We start from the raw sequence: 20,341 nt of genomic DNA, 5'->3' as shown, positions 1-20,341 counted from the left end.
GTCCAGAAGAAAGACGGCAGTATAACAGGAATAGGGATGATGGACATTTAAGCCACTTCTTCATGTAACTTGTAGTTTTAGGGTTGTCTCTGGCCCCATCATCTATATATTACTTTCATCTGATGATGGAGTATTGCTGTGCATACCTAATTTTGTGGCTTGGTAGGTCAGATAACATCCAATTCATGATGGGTAGCTCAGGTTGTATGGTAACACAGTGTCCCATGGTCAAACCTTCTGTCTCTGTTAAGGCAAGTAGCAGTACAAAAGCTGTTTCTCAAAAGGAAAGTAGTAATATACAAATTATGGCAGAGCCTTGCTCCAAAATCCTAGAGGATTACACTAAGATTGCCATATAGAAACTTGCCAATGGCTGCAAACAGCATCCTTATGAACTGACAATTCGAGTACCATTGGATGTGATGAAGCATGTCAGAACATCTGATTGCTGCTTTAAATATGCGGTACATTATGGTAATCACACCCATCTTGCCTTTAGTAGTTGAGTGTTACCACTTGGCCCTCACCAACCCGGGATCCAATCACTCACACTGCATTTAGGTTTTCTAATTGAGTAGCTCCAGTTCCCACTGTAAACTCTGGCTTACACAGAGATGTGCAGTCACAGAGCTCTTTAAGGATACTGGGGCTTTCCCCTCACAAATTTATTTCTCAAAGTATTGGTTAAACACCTTTAGACCCTCAGGCGTTGGATATGTAGGGGGCTTAAATGACAAATCCACTCTAACACTTTATTTTCCCTAAACCTCTGAATCGCTTCATCTATATAAATCAAGGGAGGTTGGGCATTTCCAATCATTCCTAGTGAGCCATCTTTTGGTCCATATTTCAGCCAACCAACCCAATAAACTATCAGAACTCTTTCTAACTCCCTGAGTTGCAATATTAAATGCAGATTTGTTTTTCTTAGCTCATATCAATAAATTTGGTCTGGTCCAACTTTATATTCCTTCCACCATGATCCCATACCCTTATTATTCATTCCCACATATATTCCCAAGATTTCTATCAGTATAAAAAAAAAAAAAACACTTGAGTATTTATTTTGGAGTGTAGTGTACATCCTGGCACCCCCACCAAAATCTTGCTAGTTCTCATTCTTTGATAGTTCCAAACTTAGATTTCCCTCCTATCACTAAATTGTTTTCTCTTTATCTTTTACTCTAATTTCTATTTTTTTTAATTTGGAAGAGAGAGAAAAAGAGAGAGAGAGAGAGATCAAGAGAGAGCAAGTGTGTGAGTGGGGGATGGGTAAAGGGAGAGAGAGAATCTCAAGCAGGCTTCATGCCCAGCAGAACCTGATGTGGGGCTTAATCCCACAATCCCAGGATCATGACCTGAGCCAAAATCAAGAGTCAGATGCTCAATCAACTGAGCCACGCAGGTGCCCCTCCAACCTCTTCTTTTAATCAGCTTCTTAGTTTCACAGTGTCATAGGACTCAGTTTTCAGATTTCTTCTTTTCCCATCCACATTAATTTCCATTGGTGATTTGTTTTAGTCTCAAACGTACAATTATCTCTGCTTGGATGTTCAACAGACATGTAAAACATGATTCACCAAAAGTAAGCAGCTGTCCCTGCCCTGCCCCTGAATATTTTCAAAATATGTGTCATCCAGCGTTCTTAGCTCAGTTGATGGAAAACCCATCCTTCCAACTGCTTAGGTTAAAAACCTTACAAGTTATCCTCGACTCTTCTCATTCTTTCCAACTCCACATGGCATCATAAAATCTAAAACATTACCATTTCTCACCACCTCCATGTGCTTTGTTCATGACATAACTCAGGGGAATAAGACAGTGCCTGAGACATAGTATACTCTGAAAAGACATGTAAATGGATTTCCATGTTTCCTCAGATAAAAGTGAACAACCAAAATGGATGTTGGGCTTGATTCATTTTGGGAGGGATGCAAAGGGGAAATGGTAGGTCAGTTTAAATGGAAAAAGAATGTCAAGATCATTTTGCAAACCTTCCTACAGTAATAAGGATTTTGGATTTCAGCCCAGATATACTGTAAAAAATTATTTGGAATTTTTAAGACTTTAAACTATAAGGTTGTCCCCTCTTGTATGTGATTTTGCTTTCTTTGGTTTCAGTCACCCATATTCAACTGTGGTCTAGAAGCGGATGGTCCTCCTTTTGACATATCGTCAGAAAGTAGTAGTCTAACACTACGTCACAATGCCTATGCCGTTCACCTCATTTCATCTCATCACATAAGCATTTTATCATCTCACATCATCATAAGAGCGAGTACAGTACATTAAGATATTTTGAGAGACCATATATACCCAACTTTTATTACAGTATATTGTTATAACTGTTCTATTTTTATTATTGTTGTTAATCTCTTACTGTGCCTATGTAATAAATTAAACTTTATCATAGGCATGTAGGTATGAAAAAACATGGTATATATAGGGGTCTATACTACATGTGGTTTCAGGAGTCTCCTGAGTGTCTTGGAAAGTATCTCCTGAGGATAAGTGTACTAAGTGTTGAGTCTAATGTACTAGTGTACTAAGGGGGCTAGTGTACTAAGACTTGAGTCTGAGCAGCATCATCAAGCCCCAAAGCTGAAACTACTATGAAAATAAATTCCCTCATTAAAAGGAGGAACTCTATATTTTTGCAATGGAAAATACTGCTCATTAAAATGTTTAAAATGTCAGCTGTTTCTTAAATTATATTAATTAGAAACAATGCCAAACACTTTTATTATGTTTCACATTCATCCTAATTAAAAAAAAAGTCAATTTTCACTTGAAAGTAAGTTTCCTAAGGCTCATCCAAGGGATGTCAGCAAAAAGAAAAAAAAAGGATGTCAAAAAATAAAATCGTGCAGTATTTTGTGTATTAATGTCTAAGAAAGTTATATGAACCCATTGGGATCAAACACACACAATATACTTTTTTTTTTAATATTGTGATTCCACTGTCAAAATATTAAGCACAGAAAATAAGCTCTTTTTTCTGTTCTATGAACAGAACATTCTTAAATCATTTCCTTAGTCATTTATTAAAGAAACAGGCTCTGTAGAGCACTCAGGTCTAAAAATATGTGCTGAGTTCTGGAGAATACAAGTAAGTATGAAGCTTCTTGATGGTATAAGAAATGAGGATGAAAATACTGTCTGTATGTTCACTATTATCCCCCTAACACCTATTAGGTTTTGGCACATAGTAGATGCTCCAAAAATAAATGTCAAAATGCTGAAAATTCATTTGATATAATAAGTTATGCACCTGCAAAGATTAACTGAAATTCTTCTACTATTTATAATTAAGTCCTCATATTGGCACTTGTAACTTTTTCAAGTATTTTCCTAAGTTGTCTCATTTGATTTTAATAACTCCATAGAACAGAGAACTTTTATTTTACTAATTAGGATACATTAATTGATGTGTCTAAATTCACATAGCAGAACCACTAAAACTCAGACCCGTACTTCTTTTTTTTGTTCCCAGTAGATCATATTTTCTATATGATATATTTATATTGTAAGACATATAAACTAAGGAAAAAACACCCCCTCTGAGTCACTATTCTCAAATACAGTTTCCCCTCACACTTTTGACGTAATTCAAGAATATCTAAATCCAATTTTTCCAGTAAACAATCAATATCTCATACTTATTTTACTATTTCCCTAGCATAATATTTAGATATTATTGTATGAAATATGGAGTAAAAATAGACTTATTTGAATAACTTGTTTCCTGATCATTTTCATTCTTCAGATCCGAGTAGCTTAAGACCATTAGAAAGAGAAGGATAATTAAGTCTCCCTTAATATTCTGAATAATTCTTTTGAATTATCTTATTTTCCTACAAAATCCCTATGAGATAGGCATAAAAATACCCTATTATTTTGATGATAATAGAGAGGCTTTGAAAGTTCAAGTGACTTTTCCAAGTTAAGGACTAAAAGAAAGACTGGAACAGGGGCAATCTGAATTCAAAGCCCTCCAAATTTTAACCTCATGCATGCTTACCTGAGTACTTTTGTTTCTGTGTGTCTTCCTAGAATATATATGCAAACATAAATGCAATGACTATCTTTCCACATTTTTATTCTTCTGGTCCTGCTTGGTAAATTATTTGCTCCCCATATATACCTATACAAATATAGTTATTCAGCCTCATAATACAGGACCAAGGATGAATCTTACATGAGAAAGAGAGAGAAAGAGGGAAAGAAATTCTTTGATAGTTCTGTAGCCCCAACAATGAATCAATCACTATGCTCCTCCTGACTGTATTTTGCTGGATTCCATTTTCTAAGTGAATGCAATCTGGTAGTAAGTTGCCTTCCTTGACATTACTCACATTTAAGGATACCTTCCTATGCCTATGGTCACTGAAATAGGTGACTGAACATCAGTTTCTATCCTTCCAATATTGAGTCCCTGAAATCTGATGCAAAATACTTTTAGACCATAGAACATGATATATCAGTATCAATTGGCATTAAAACACAAAGGTTGGTTTTAAATCATCAGATAAGAATAGTTAGGATAAAGTTAAATATGCAAGAAATATTACATATATCTGGAAAGTCTTAGTAAAACTAAGTTCAGAAGTAGCAATTGAACAAAATTGATGGATTAATGATGAATCAAGAAATGTGTTATAGAATTTGGAGACAGAATGCAGTTGAAAACTACATACCTGATTTCGCTGAATAATTTTCAAAAACATATTTTTCCATAAGCAACTGGAATTGTGTGATATAGCCAGGTATCAGGGGAAAGGCTAAGAGAGATGAGCTGGTAGTAACCTGTGCTGAGATGAGAATTTCTGACACAAAAACCATATGTTTGAGGAATAATAACAGAGTGTTCTTCAAAATCAGGCTATATTAAAGTGAGCAATCGTTGGGTGGCTGGGTGGCTCAGCTGGTTAAGTCTCAGACTTTGGTTCAGGTCTTGATCTAATGGTTTGTGAGTTCGAGCCCCGTGACAGGCTCTGTGCTGACAGCTCAGAGCCTGGAGCCTCCTTTGGATTCTGTGTCTCCTTCTCTCTTTGCCCCTTTCCTGTTCACACTCTGTCTCTCTGTCTCTCTCTCAAAAATAAATGGACACTGAAAAAAAAAGTGACCAATCGAAAACTTGTATGTCCAAAGCTTGGAATTATATGAATGCAGAGTTGTAATGGGAATATAATATTCATTTTCTCACATTTTTCTGTTATCCCAACCTTGAAAAGTCATAGCTATCAGTACATGTTCCAGTCAGTTAACATATTTTTAAATGTTATAAACAGAGAATAATAATGATTAGTACTAGTCAGGATTCTCCAGAGAAAGAGAGTCAATAGGATATATAGAACAATATAGAATATATGGATCTATCATCTATCTATATATCGATCTATCTATCTATAAATGAAGACTTTTGTTTAAAAGAATTGGCTCAGAGGATTATGTCATCAGCAAGTGAAAAATCTGTAGGGTAGATTGGCAGGCTGGAGACCCAGAAAAGAGTCAGTGCCATGGTTCAAGCCTAAAGGCCTACAATCTAAAGATCTAGTTAAAAGCTGATGCAGTTCAAGTCTGAAGACTGTCTGCTGCAGAATTCCCTCTTGCTTGCGGGGAAGTCATCCTTTTTTCATTTACACCTTCAACTGATTGGGTGTGGTCTACCCATATTATGAAGGGCAATACACTTTACTAAGTCTACCAATTTAAATGCTAACCTCATGCCAAAACACACTTACAGAAACATTCAGAATAATTTTTGACTGCATATGTGGGCACCACGGCCCAGCCAGGTTGACATGTAAAACTAACCATCATAGGAGTTCAAAGGTCTCAGCCATAATTCTTGAGTACAAATTATATGACAATTTACTAATATTGTGGCAACAGTTCCTTTTGCCCATAAAACGAGGAAAAACTTCCTTCCTTTGATAGTACTATTGTAAAAAAAAAAGGCTATAATAAATATAAATGTTCCTACCACAACATCTGGCACATATTTGTATTTGATGAATAACAGACTCATCATTTGTTAATAGCTTTGCATGTTTGTGCTTCACCTGAATGAACTTTTCTTGACCTTCCTTTTCTGGAATAAAACCTAGATAGATCTTATCCTGTTTTTAGTTTTTGTGCTAAAGCTCTCACTTTCTACCTCTCTTATGCAATGAAATGAATCTCCTAATAATCAATCCATTAGATTTCTATTTCTAATTCTCTACCTTAAATTAGCATACTCCTGCCTTCTAATTAGACCTAAGGAGTCCATGAACTGGTTAGACAGGGTAATCTTTGAATGTAGCCTAGCTAATATTACATTTTCAGATTAAAACAGAAACACCCAAATTATCTACATTTAAAAAATTGCATTTAACTGCATAACATATGTGTTATCTATAGGCCAAAAGCAATGAGGGACTTCCAACGCTGCAAATATTTAAAACTATAAGGACCGTGTACCCAGGGGGGAAAAAAGACATTTACTCTATATCAATGAGTTCAGATTTACAATTCTAAAAGTGGATGTCTATTTGAAAGCAATTAATAAAATATACCCAAACTCTGAATGACTATATCGTTTCTGACCCATTTATAATAAAAATAAATCTACTGACAGGTTTGAAGTTTTCTAAGTCTGAAAATCCTAGAAGTCTGGTCCTTTTTTTTCCTTTCTCTTTTAGTTGCCCTTGGCAATATTGGCAATTTAGATATCCATTTGGCCATTCTAAGTAAGTGAGGTCCACATTTATACCTGAAGTCCCAACCCTACCTTTGACCAACACATTACCAGTCTGCAGTACATAATGAATATGGCCTTAATACTGTGATATTAAGTACATTAAGAACAAAGAAAGACCAATTCAATTCATTATCTTAACACAAATAAAAATCCCTACCTGAATTATTATTTTCTCATTTACCTCACTTAAACTTTGAATCATTCTTAATTCATCCTATCTTTGGTTTCCTTTTGCTCCATCACCATCTATATTCAACAGGCTAAAATCTCTATATTTGCTATGACTCTTGAGTTTTTCCCCTTAACCTAGTATTAGTTAGTCTCCACTGACTTCATTAAGCACTTATTACTACATCTCCCAATAAGAATGAATTGTGTCACTCATATAATCAAGTCTTAAACCAATGTTACCTGTATTTCTCTGCAAATAGCAAGGTTTTACAGATTGAACCCTTAATTATACTCTGGATTTCCTGTCAATTCATCTGTGATTTCAAAAGGGGGATTTGGCCTTCATTTTAGCAGGGGATCTAATCTTCTTCCTTTTAGCTTCACTTGGGTCTTTGACACCTTTTTCCTGAACCGTGATCTTTAAATTATAGGCTCATCTAGGCTGCTGTGAGCACAGAACATGCCCTCAAATTACAAGTCTATTTGTGCTGGTTGGCAAGTGCATTTATTAGCATTAATGTATCAATTATTTTTAATTAGTTCTTAGAACTTCTCTTTCACCAATAGTAAAGTCATTAGCTGCAATTTGCAAATGAAAATGATCACAATGTTTCCCATGCCCCACATAATAGTGCCTTTCATTATCTAACCCAGAAAACCACTTACTATTTTCGCTTATTTTAGTCCCTTTCTTTTTTGGTATCTGTTAGCCTAACAACCTATGGAAATCTTAACAATGTGGCAAAAGTTTCCTAATTGCTCCTTCCACCCCATACTGATATCAGGGTGAATTCCAACCTCCTCTATTCTTTGTCTAGTTTATTTCTGTATAGCTGAAACAACAAAACACTTTTTTGAAAGCAACAACAACAAGAACATGACCAAAAAATCCCACCTTTGGAACTCACAGTAGTTTGCATTCAAGACCAGAAAGAAGAAACATCTTCAAACCTCCACTGTTTAGATCATTTCAGGCCATAGTGATTATAATCTTTTCATTTAGGGCAATTCTTTGTATATTTAGTTTAAAAGTGATTAATTTTTGAATTTCATTTTAATATCTTAAATGCTTTAGCAATCACAAAAAACATTTATTTGCCAGAACATCTGGTTTATATTTGAGGCAGAAGATAGTATCACAAATGTATACCAGGAATAAATTAAATGTAGAAACAAAAGATCCAGTTTTCTATACAAAAAGGTCTCAGATTAACCCATTAACTAATAACAAAATTAACAAGTGGTTCACCTAACATTTAATTTAACATTAAAAATCAAACTTAAATCATTGAATTATGAATCAAGGTTAATTTACAATAACTTATTTTATTGAAACTCAGTTAAAGGTAGTTTATGTGAAACAACACTACATATAGTTTACTTGAATAAGCTAGAATATTTGAAAGTCTCCGAACAGAAATTTAACTTGATTCAATTTTTCGATTATGGTTCAAAATTATCACAAAGTTGTATGTGGTAGCAAATGTTATTTCAAAGACTTTCAACCCATGCTCCTTGGAGTAGATTTGGGTAAGCAGTTATAGGTTATACACAGAAAGTCTTAAACACAGAGCCAAGTCACTTTCTTTATTACTTACATTTTTAAAACATATTTATTCAACCTCAATAGTTTGAGGCGACACACATAATAGTCAGTGAATACACAATTCCTCAAAACTTTCCAGTGACCTCATCAATGTCAATAGATAATTAGACAAGATTAAAATCAAACTCCACTGATTTCTGTTGCAGTACAATGCTACTGTAACAATAAGATGTCATATCCAATAAATAAGAATCCATCATTAAGTCAATCAATACATATACTGAATGTCTTTTTTGTAAGCTAAATTTTAAACAAAAGCAAATGATATGATAAATATATGTCAATAACCACATAGAAAAAATTGAAGTAGATACTCAATAATACCAGGAAGGTGAATCATGTTCAAAATGTATCGGTTCTAGTGGGAACAAACATGGAAAAACCCAAGAACTGGGAATAAAGAAAAGAGAGCGTACAAGTGATGTTGCCTGATGTAGTTTAAGCTATGCAATTTACAGCCTTAAATTCAGTCTCCACCAGACTGATGTAGTAAGCATCCTTCCAGTTACATTTACAGATAAGGAGTAGACCTAAAGCATTTAAAGAAGTCACCCAGGATTACACAGCATGGGAAGAAGAATGCTCAACTTGGAATCAGCTCTGTTTTTCTTTAAAGTCATTCTCCCTTGATGTTTAAGAATATGGATAACAAAGAAATGGGATGGCTGGAGCAGTTATCTAATACTTTACAAAGTAGGAAACCTTCAGAAACAAGGATAGGAAGAATAGAAATTTTTTTGTATCTAGAAAGAATTTAATTTAGACTACTGTTGGTTCACAAATTGGCCCCTACACATGGAGGGCAAAGAGGGACCAATGAAAAAGGTAGACCACTCCAGAGTGGTAGGTGGCAGGTTTCATAAGCAAAGGTTTGTCTTGTGCTGTCACAAGATGTGTAGGTCTCTGCACCTGCCCATCCAAATCCCAAAAATGTACATTAAAATGAAAAGCTTTTGCACAGCAAAGAAAACCATCGACAAAACAAATAGAAAACACATTAAATAGGAGAAGATATTTGCAAATGACTTATCTGATAAGGGGTTAATATCCAAAATATATAAAGAACTTAAAAAACTCAACACCAAAAAACCATAAATAATCCAACTAAAAAATGGGCAGAAGACATGAACAGACATTTATTGAAAGAAGACATACAGATGGCCAACAGACACATGAAATAATATTGACATCACTCATCAACAGGGAATGCAAATCAAAACCACCATGAGATATCACCTCACATCTGTCAGAATTGCTAACATGAAAAAGACAGGAAACAACAAAAGCTGGAGAACATTTGCAAAAAAAGGAAACTTTGTGTGATGTTGATGGAAATGTAAACTGGTGCAGCCACTGTGGAAATAGTATGGAAGTTCCTCAAGAAATTCAAGATAGAATTACCATATGATCCAGTAATTCTATTGAGTATTTACCCAAAGAAAATGAAAATGCTAATTCAAAAAGATAAATGCACCCCTGTGTTTTTTGTTGATGTTATTTATTTGTTTTTCAGCATTATTTTACAATAGCCAAGATATGGAAGCAAGCTGTGTCCATTAATAAATGAATGAATAAAAAGGTGATGTGTGTATACGTGTGTGTGTGTGTGTGTGTGTGTGTGTGTGTGTGTGTGTGTGTGTGATACTACTCAGCCATAAACAAAGAATGAAATCTTGCCATTTGCAACAATATAGATGGATCTAGAGGGTATAATACTAAGTGAAACAAGTCAGAGAAAGACAAATACCATAACATTTTCACTCATGTGTGGAATTTAAGAAATTAAACAAATGAACGAAGAAAAAGAAACAAAACCAGATTCTTAAATATAGAGAACTGGTGGTTGTCAGAGGGGCAATGGGTGGGGGGGGGGGGGGTGAAATAGGTGAAGGGGATTAAGAGTACACTTATCACAATGAACAGAGTAATTTACAGAATTGATGAGTCACTATAGTGTATACCTGAAACTAATACAACACTGTATGTTAATTATACTGGAATTTATTAAAAAATTTAAATATACAAAGAGGGCCTAACTGAGTTCAGTCATAAATACCATACAGATGGTCTCAAAAACACATTGCTCTCTTAAGGCTGCACCCTTGAAAACAGCTCTGGCCGTGGGTATGGTTGAGAGAACATACATTCCAAGGGGATACATAACCTCCCATTAGTTTGGGTCTAGCTCACAGATGAACTGGTAGTCATGTCCTCTCAATGACATCATCCAAAATTTACTTGGAATAGACTCAAAAATTTCAAAAATATCTCTTTTTCTCAGGTCTGCAGTCATTCATTTAATCTTTCCTTTTTCCTTTATTTACTCAACAATTATGTTATTATGTCCAGTTAAACATAAGACAAAAATAACTAAATTTGAGCATTGGATGAGTCCCTCTACATAGCAGCCAATGTGCCTGGTGCCTTACAAAACACATTATCTCATTAAATCTTCACTAGGACACTGTGAGTTATACCATATTGTTCCTGAGTCTCAGAAAGTCAACAGGATAAAGGAAATATAAATCCAGTAAGGACAAATCTCCCCTCTTTGATGTAAGGAAAAAAATCAAGTGATTATCTTCTCCCATGGAACTATTTGGTTCCCTGACAGTATGGTACTCTATTAGGAACCCAGTGTTAAACACCACTGCCAGAAAATTAAACACTTAGCAAACTCTGGTCAGCTTTAGAAAGCCCAGGAATAGTCTTCATTCCTGCTATCATGGCCACTTTGTCCATTAGCTAATTTGATCATCCTGGGAATGCTGGAAAAAGTATCTTGGTAGAGAGAAGTCCACCGAGTTATCAAAACCAGGTTTTGATAAGTGTTACATGTGTCATGCATAGACTCATGTTCAGTATCATACTGAGATGTTTATTTACATGTTTTTCCTCAAAGTTATGTATGTAAAATTCTCAATTTTTTTGTTCCAATTCCTTGACCATTTATACAAAGTATTAGATACTTCCATTTTATCAGAGAAAATTCAACATTAAAGAATATCAGTTGTCTGAGGCATAATGGACAAGAAGCTATTCTGCTGACTGAACAAATTTCCTTTCTCCATTTTCTATAAGCAAAGTTCACTTCTGGGTGAAACTCTGATGCCACTTTAATTAACCTGAAACTGGTACCAATACATTATGCAATATCATCTCTAAACCTGGTTTATTTTGTTTTTCTACCTTAGTTAACTGGTAATGGAAAATTACTTTGAGACGACCAACATTCCAAACTTCAACAGTCTTTTAAAACGTTTTCTTAAGGATCACAATGCTTACATCACCAGTTTATGTTAGAAGACTTTGGTTTCTGTATCCACATTGTAACTATTTGGGGGAGTGGGAGTGGCATAATAATGCATCCAACTTTATTATCTTGTGATTCATCCCTCTTCTAATCTCCTTTTAGTAGGCCCTTATTTCATCTTGATCTGCATTAACTTACTTATACACAGATAGAAATTCATCTGCTTGAATGAAAATGGACTTTGGTACACACACACACACACACACACACACACACACACACACACACACACACAGTTTCCAATTCAAATTTAGCTAAACTATATACTCCTTCCTCTTTCAGAAAACATCCTAAAACCCACTCCATCCTCACAATTCCTAGGTTTTAGTTAATTGCTATACTTCTTTTCCTGAATAGTCTTTTCTTTTTGCAATATATCTGCATTTGACAGTGTGGAAGAAACTAGGATACAACTACAATTACAGATACAGTCATAACAAATAATAAGGAAATGAGAGATGTATGTAGGTACCTATTATTAGAGAACCCCTCAGATGAGGGAATAACATTTTTGACAGAAAATGCTCAGAAAAGGAAGGGAGAACTTCTTCACATGGGAAGATAATGAAGAAGAAGATTTTTACAATTTAGGGAACCCCAGATTCTCCCACAAAACACTATTTCAACAACTCAGGTAGTATTCTTTCCTTATTTATTTGCACTAATATGTCTTCATACAGAGACCAGAAAAAGCTGAGAATACAGCTGACGATTCAATTCAGCTACCTGCAGAAGCAAATCCCAAAACTGATTTACGGCCATATCAACTGCCTAGTTGTAAGAAGATAGTTATTATTAAAATATAGTCATACATACTCCTTGAGTTTCAGCTTGCAGTTAGAATTTAACTATTTGAGTTGGGCTATTCTTTTACTTAAATTTCTTCAGGCATTCAGTCATGACTATCCTACTGTGTGGCCTTTGCATTCCTGCTCATCACACTAATCAGGGCAGGAGTTGTGGAGTGGTTAAGAGAAGTTTCTGTCACAAAATGAGTTAATTGTTTTCACCTTGCATTTATGGGCTGTGAATTATATATTACAAATCAATTTTTGAGGTTCTATTGAATACATATAATCTTCTATTTTGCTGTTCCTTATCACTTAGAATTCTTTGGTTGCAATCAAGATGGTCTGACTATAGTTACATAGTCAGAAGTGTAATCATTTGAAGGAAAGGTTAGCAATCAGACTTGGAAAATGATAGCCAGTGATGCAATTCAGATGTGTTTGGTTATGATACAGTTGTGTAGCAGAAGCAGCATTATGGGGATGTAGCTATAAGAACTGAATGTGGTCCAAATGTTTAGGTGTCTTTATTCATTTCCTCATAATTCATTCTTCAGAAAAATAAAATTAAACTGTCTAACTTCGATTTCAAATTTACTCTTTGTTTAGGATATGGCAAAGCTTCATTACATAGAATTCTGTGGGGGGAAAAGTTATATCACCAAAAGAATGTCAGGTTAATTTTAGAAAGTGGAAATAAATACTTCATATGTGGGCTGTATTTGGTTTACTTATACATTGGCATTATATAGGTATAAATACAGCCACAAAACCTAAATAGGGTTCAAATGGCCTTACGAAAACAGTTATAGCCTAAATAGAAAACTTTCCCAGTTGGAAGGTGCTTGTTTGATCCTAATGTTATGATAGGCATCATAAAGTTATACAGGCTCAGAGAAAAGAATCCATATTGTATTCATACCTTTTATCTCCCACAGTGCTTTACCTATAGTAGAAAGTTTATAAATATTCGTTGAAGAATTAAAAAAATTATCACTCATAAACAAAGAATATAGTAAATGATATTGGAAACAGGCTTGATGCAGAGAACAGCAGGCTGGAAAAAGCAGAGGAATATACAGGTGATACAGAAGACAAAATAATGGAAAATGAAGCTGAACAACAAAGAGGAAGAAGAATTATGGAGCATGAGAATAGATTTAGGGAACTCAGAGACTCTATTAAATGTAATATCATTTCTATTATAGGAGTCCCAGAAGAAGAAGACACAGAAAAGGGGGCAGACAATTTATTTCAAGAAATAATAGCAAAAAAATTCCCTAATCTGGGGGAGAGAACAGACATCCAAAGGCAGAGGCACAGAGAATTCCCATCAAAATGAAAAAGCAGGTCAACATTAAGACATACTGTGATTTAATTTGTAAAATATAGAGATAAAGAAAAATTTTTTAAAAGCATCCAGACAAAAGAAGTCCTGAAATTACAAGGGAAAACACATAATGCTACCAAGAGATTTCTCAACAGAAACATGGCAAGCCAGAAGGTAGTGGCATGATATATTCAAAATGCAAAATGAGTAAAAATCTGAAGTCAAGAGTACTCTATCCAGCAAGGCTATCATTCAGAATAGAAGGAGAGATAAGGAGTTTCCCAGACAAATAAAAACTAAAGGACTTCATTGCTACTAAACCAGACTTTCAAGAAATATTAAAGGGGGCTCTTTATAAGTGCAAGGAGAATCTCAAAGTGACAAAGATAAGAAAGGATCAGGGAAAATCTCCAGAAACAATGACAAAAGCAAGTAATAAAACGGCAATAAGTACCTGTCTGTCCACAATTACTTTGAATGTAGATGGACTAAATGCTCTAATAAAATCCAGAGGGTGTTAGAATGAATAAAAGAAAAAGAAAAAGAAAAAGACCAAGCTATATGCTGCCTATAAGAGACTCATTTTAGACCTAAAAATACCTGCAGATTGAAGGTGAGGGGGTGGAGAGACATTTATCACATAAATGGATGTCAAAATGAAGCTAGAGTAGCAATACTTACATTGGTCAAACTAGACTTAAAAAAAAAAGACTGTAAAAAGAGACAAAGGTCATTAGAAAATCATAAATGGGACAATCCAATGAGAAGATACAACAATTGAAAATATCTATTCATCCAATATGGAAGCATCCAAATATATAAATAGTTATTAACAAACATAAAGTAACTAATTGATAATAACACAATAAGAGTAGTGGACTTTAATATCCCACTTACATCACTGGATAGGCCATCTGGACAGAAAATAAACAAGGAAACAATGGCTTTGAATGATACACTGGACCAAATGACTTATCGGATATATTCAGAACATTCTAACCTAAAATAGCAGAATACTCTTTTTGAGTGCACAAGGAACATTCTCCAGAAGAGGTCAAATATTAGGTCACAAAACATGCCTCAAAAGACAAAAAAAAAGATTGATATCAAACCATGCAACTTTTCTGACCAAAAAGCTATGAAACTAGAATTCACCCACAAGAAAAAAATATAGTAAGAGGGAGGCTAAACAACCAGCTACTAAACAATGAATGAGTCAACCAAGAAATCAAAGAAGAAATTTTTTAAAAAGTACGTGGAAACAAATGAAAACAAAAATATCACAGTCCAAAACTTTTGGGATGCAGCAAAAGTGGTTCTACGAGGAAAGCATATATATATATATATATATATATATATATATATATACACACAAATATATAATACACACACATTATACATATATATGTATAATACATATTATATATATACACATATATATGTATAATGTGTGTGCATATATGTATATATAATGTGTGCATACACACACACACACACACACACACACACACACACACACACACATATGTAAAGAGGGAAGTATATAGCAATACAGGTCTACAACAAATAGCCCGAAAAATCTCAAGTAAACGACTTAATCTTACACCTAAGCAGCTAGAAAAAGAAAACAAATGAAGCCTAAAGCTAGCAGATGGAAGGAAATAATAAAGATTAGAGCAGAAATAAATGATATAGAAACTAAAAAAACAAAAACAAAAACAATACAACAGATCAATGAAACCATGTTCTTTAAAAAAAATTAAAATTGATAAACCTCTAGTCAGACTTATCAGCAAGCAAAGAGAAAGGACTCAAATAAATAAAATCACAAAGGAGAGAGGAGAAATAACAACCAATACCACAGAAATACAAACAATTATAAGAGAATACTATGAAAAACTGTATGCCAACAAATTGGACAACCCTGAAGAAATGGATAAATTCCTAGTAGCATATAAACTATCAAAACCTAAAATAGGATGAATTGAAAACTTGGAACAGACTGATAACTAGCAAAGAAACTGACTCATAATCAAAAATGTCCCAACAAACAAAAGCCCAGGGCCAATGGCTTCACAGGTGCATTCTACCAAACATTTAAAGAAGAGTTAATACCTATTTTTCTCTATTCCAATAAATTTAAAAGGAAGGAAAACTTCTACATTCATTCTATGAGGCTAACATTATCCTGATACCAAAACTGGATAAAGACACCACTAAAAAAGAGAACTACAGGACAATATCCTTGATGAACATGGATGCAAAAATCCTCAATAAAATACTAGCAAACCAAATCAACAATGCATTAAAAAAAATCATTCACCATGACCAAGTAGGATTTATCCCTTTGTTGCAAGGGATTTACACATTTAATGCAATCCCTATCAAAATACGAACAGCCATTTTCATAGATCTAGAACAATCCTAAAATTTGTATGGAACCACAAAAGACCTGAATAGCAAAAGCAACCAAGAAAAAGCAAAGCGAAGCTGGAAGCATCACAATTCCAGACTTCAAGTTATATCACAAAGTTGTAGTGATCAAAATAGTATGGTATTGGCACTAAAATAGACACATACAGCAATGGAGCAAAATAGAAAACCCAGAAATAAACCCACAGCTATATGGTCAATTAATATTTGACAAATCAGGAAAGAATATTTAGTAGGAAAAAGACAGTGTCTTCAACAAATACTGTTGGGAAAACTGGAGAGCATCATTAAAAAAAAAAGTGGACTATTCTTACACCATACACAAAAATAAACTCAAAATGGATTAAAGACCTAAATGTGAGACAGGAAACCATAGAAATCATAGAAAAGAGGCAGTGACCTTTGTGACATCAGCCAAAGCAACTAGAAACATCTTCTGAAGCAAGGGAAACAAATGCAAAAAATAAATTATTGGGACTTCATAAAAATAAAAATCTTCTGCTTAATGACGGAAATAACCAACAAAACTAAATGGCAACCTACTGAGTGGGAGAAGATATTTTCAAATGACATATCTAATAAAAGGTTAGTATCCAGATGAATGGATAAAGAAATTGTGGTGTATATACACAATGGAGTACTATGTGGCAATGGGAAAGAATGAAATATGGCCCTTTGTAGCAACGTGTATGGAACTGGAGAGTGTGATGCTCAGTGAAATAAGCCATACTGAGAAAGACAGATACCATATGTTTTCACTCTTATGTGGATCCTGCGAAACTTAACAGAAACCCATGGGGGAGGGGAAGGAAAAAAAAAAAGAGGTTAGAGTGGGAGAGAGCCAAAGCATAAGAGACTCTTAAAAACTGAGAACAAACTGAGGGTTGATGGGGGGTGAGAGGAAGGGGAGGGTAGGTGATGGGTATTGAGGAGGGCACCTTTTGAGATGAGCACTGGGTGTTGTATGGAAACCAATTTGACAATAAATTTCATATATTAAAATAAATAAATAAATAAATAGACATAAAAAATAAAAATAAAAATAAAAAATAAATAAAAACAGTAAAAAAAAAAGGTTAGTATCCAGAATCTATGAAGAACTTATAAAACTCAACACTCAAAATATGAATAATCCAATTTAAAAAATGACATAAGACATGAATAGACATTTCTCCAAATAAGACATACAAATCGTCAGCAGACACACAAAGAGATGCTCAACATCACTGATCATCAGTGAAATTCAAAACTACAATGCGGTATCACCTTGCACTTGTCAGACTGGCTAAAATCAACAACACAAGAAATAACAGGTGGTGGCAAGAGGGGAATCCACTTACACAATTGGTGGGATTGGAAACTGGTGCAGACACTCTGAAAAATAGTATGGAGAATCCTCAAAAAGTTAAAACTAGAACAACCCTATGTTCCAGCAATTGCACTACTACATATTTACTCAAAGGATACAAAACATTACTTCAAAGGGATATGTGCACACCAATATTTATAGAAGCATTTTATACAATAAGCAAATTATGGAAAGCACCCACATGTCCATTGACTGATGAATGGATAATGAATATATATTATATATAGTACATACAATGGAATATTACTCAGCCCTTAAAAAGAATGAAAAATGCCAATTGCAACCACATGGATGGAGCTAGAGAGTATTATGCCAAGCAAAATAAATCAGTCAAAGAAAGACAAATACCATATGATTTCGGTCATATGTAGAATTTAAGAAACAAAAGAAAAAGCAAAAAGAATAAAAAAGCAGAGGTCAAACCAAGAAAGAGACTCTTAAGTATAGAGAATAAACTGATAGTTACCAGAGGGGAGGTGGGTGAGGCAATGGGTGAAATATTTGGTGGGGATTAAGAAGTGCACTTGTGAGGAGCACTGGAAGTGTTGAATCACTATATTGTACATCTGAAACTACTATTACACTGTATGCTATAACGAGTTTAAATAAAAACTTTTAAAAAAGAAGAAAAAAAGAAATTACAAATAATAATTTAAGCTGGTCACTGTGCATGGTTTCTTATTTGGAATATTTTTTCACAATATAGGAAATGGGTTTTAGATTACTTGAAGTATGTTTTCTTCAGACAACATTACAAGAATTGACTTCATAACATTTAGGACTTAACACATTTGAAAAGTATGGATCAAAATTTATTTATATGACTCAATTTGGTCATGTTTTCTCATGTTATTATTATTAATATATTAATTAATATTATTAATATACAGGCTCATGTTTATTTTTCATTAACTTCTGTATTCAACAAAGCCTCCACTATGTGCAAGTAGATAACATTTTTATATGTTGATTCTGTTAGGCATTTCAACTGTTTTCTAACATATTGGTCATAATCATAAGGTATATTCTCTCATGGGACTTTGGGTAATAGGTACCTACAGCTTGGATTTTAGAAATACCATACAATCCACTCCCCAATTTGAACATGGAATAAAATTATAATTAGCATATTTTTTAGGAAAGACAAGTATATGGTGAGTTTTATTTTGATTATTTAAGTTAGTTATAATGACATTTGTACCCATCAAGAGTTATAGTTGAATGTTTTAAATGTTTGTACTGTCACTATAACTAGCAAATAAATTTAGTGTCTTTTACTTTGTCTAGGAATAAGTCTCATATTTTCAAGAGCACAAAAAGGTTTAGCATTGTGAGAGTGTGTGTAGGAATTGGAGCCTCTTTCTGACAGTGGATCCCACAGAGCCAAGTTCCATATGTATATAGTGAGAGTCTTGACTAGGTTAAGAATTTCACCAGAAGCTTAACTAAAAAGAAGCAAAAGCCTCCTCCACAGTAAGAAATATTCAACTCTGGGCTAATCTCAATTTAAATTGGGATATATTTGCTTGTTTGTTGTTGTTATTGTTTTGCTTTGCCTCTCTCATTGTGCATAGGTTCTCCTGAGATACACAGAAAGAAGATTGTAATGGCTTTGTTGACCCAGTTGATCCTGGCTCATTCCATTATCTCACAAAAAGCCTATTTTTCTACCATCATGACCCACCACTCTTGCTACACTGAACTACTTTCTATTTCTTAGACAAGCAGAGACTATTGCAACAGGACTCTTTCCTTGCTCTTTCCTTTGCTTGGGATATTCATGTAAAGACTTGCATACATATATGGTTGCATATACTCGTTTGATGCCCAGACAAGAATGGAGGCCTGAAAGTTTATTAAGTATGGCCTTGCCTGATCTCAGAATGTACAGTATTACTTTTCACATGGTAGCATTAATAGAAAACTGGCATGTGGAAATCCTTATGTTCTTAGTACATAACTCATTTGGTATTTCAAAACAACCTCTTAAATTATTTAACTCTCTTTCCTTTTTAGAGTTGAAGAAACTGAGGCACAGTGAAATTACATCAGTTGTATCAAACACACAATTATCAATTTCTTCAATGCATTTAGGACACAGAATTTGGTCTCAAATGTTAACTACCTTTCTTGAATTGATGCCTCAGCAGCAGCAACATGTCTTCTTATTCAACATGTCTCTGGAGGCAAGGGAAACAAAAGCAAAAATGAACTACTGGGACCTCATCAAGATAAAAAGCTTCTGCAATTATGAAGGAAACAATAATCAAAACTGAAAGACAACCAATGTAATGGGAGAAGGTATTTGCAAACGACATATCAGATAAAGGGTTAGTATCAAAAATCTATAAAGAACCCATCAAGCTCAATACCCAAAACAAATAATCCAGTGAAGAAATGGGCAAAAGTCATGAATAGACACTTTTCCAAAGAAGACATCCAGACAGCTAACAGACACATGAAAAATGCTAAACATCACTCATCGTCAGGGAAATACAAATCAAAACCACAATGAGATACTATCTCACACCTGCTAGAATGGCTAAAATTAACAACTCAGGCAACAACACATGTTGGCGAGAATGC

The sequence above is a fragment of the Panthera pardus genome, unplaced genomic scaffold (genome assembly GCF_024362965.1).
Source record: "Panthera pardus isolate Hobbes unplaced genomic scaffold, ASM2436296v1 HiC_scaffold_25, whole genome shotgun sequence".
Lineage (NCBI taxonomy): Eukaryota > Metazoa > Chordata > Mammalia > Carnivora > Felidae > Panthera > Panthera pardus.
This window is presented reverse-complemented; position numbering follows the sequence as displayed.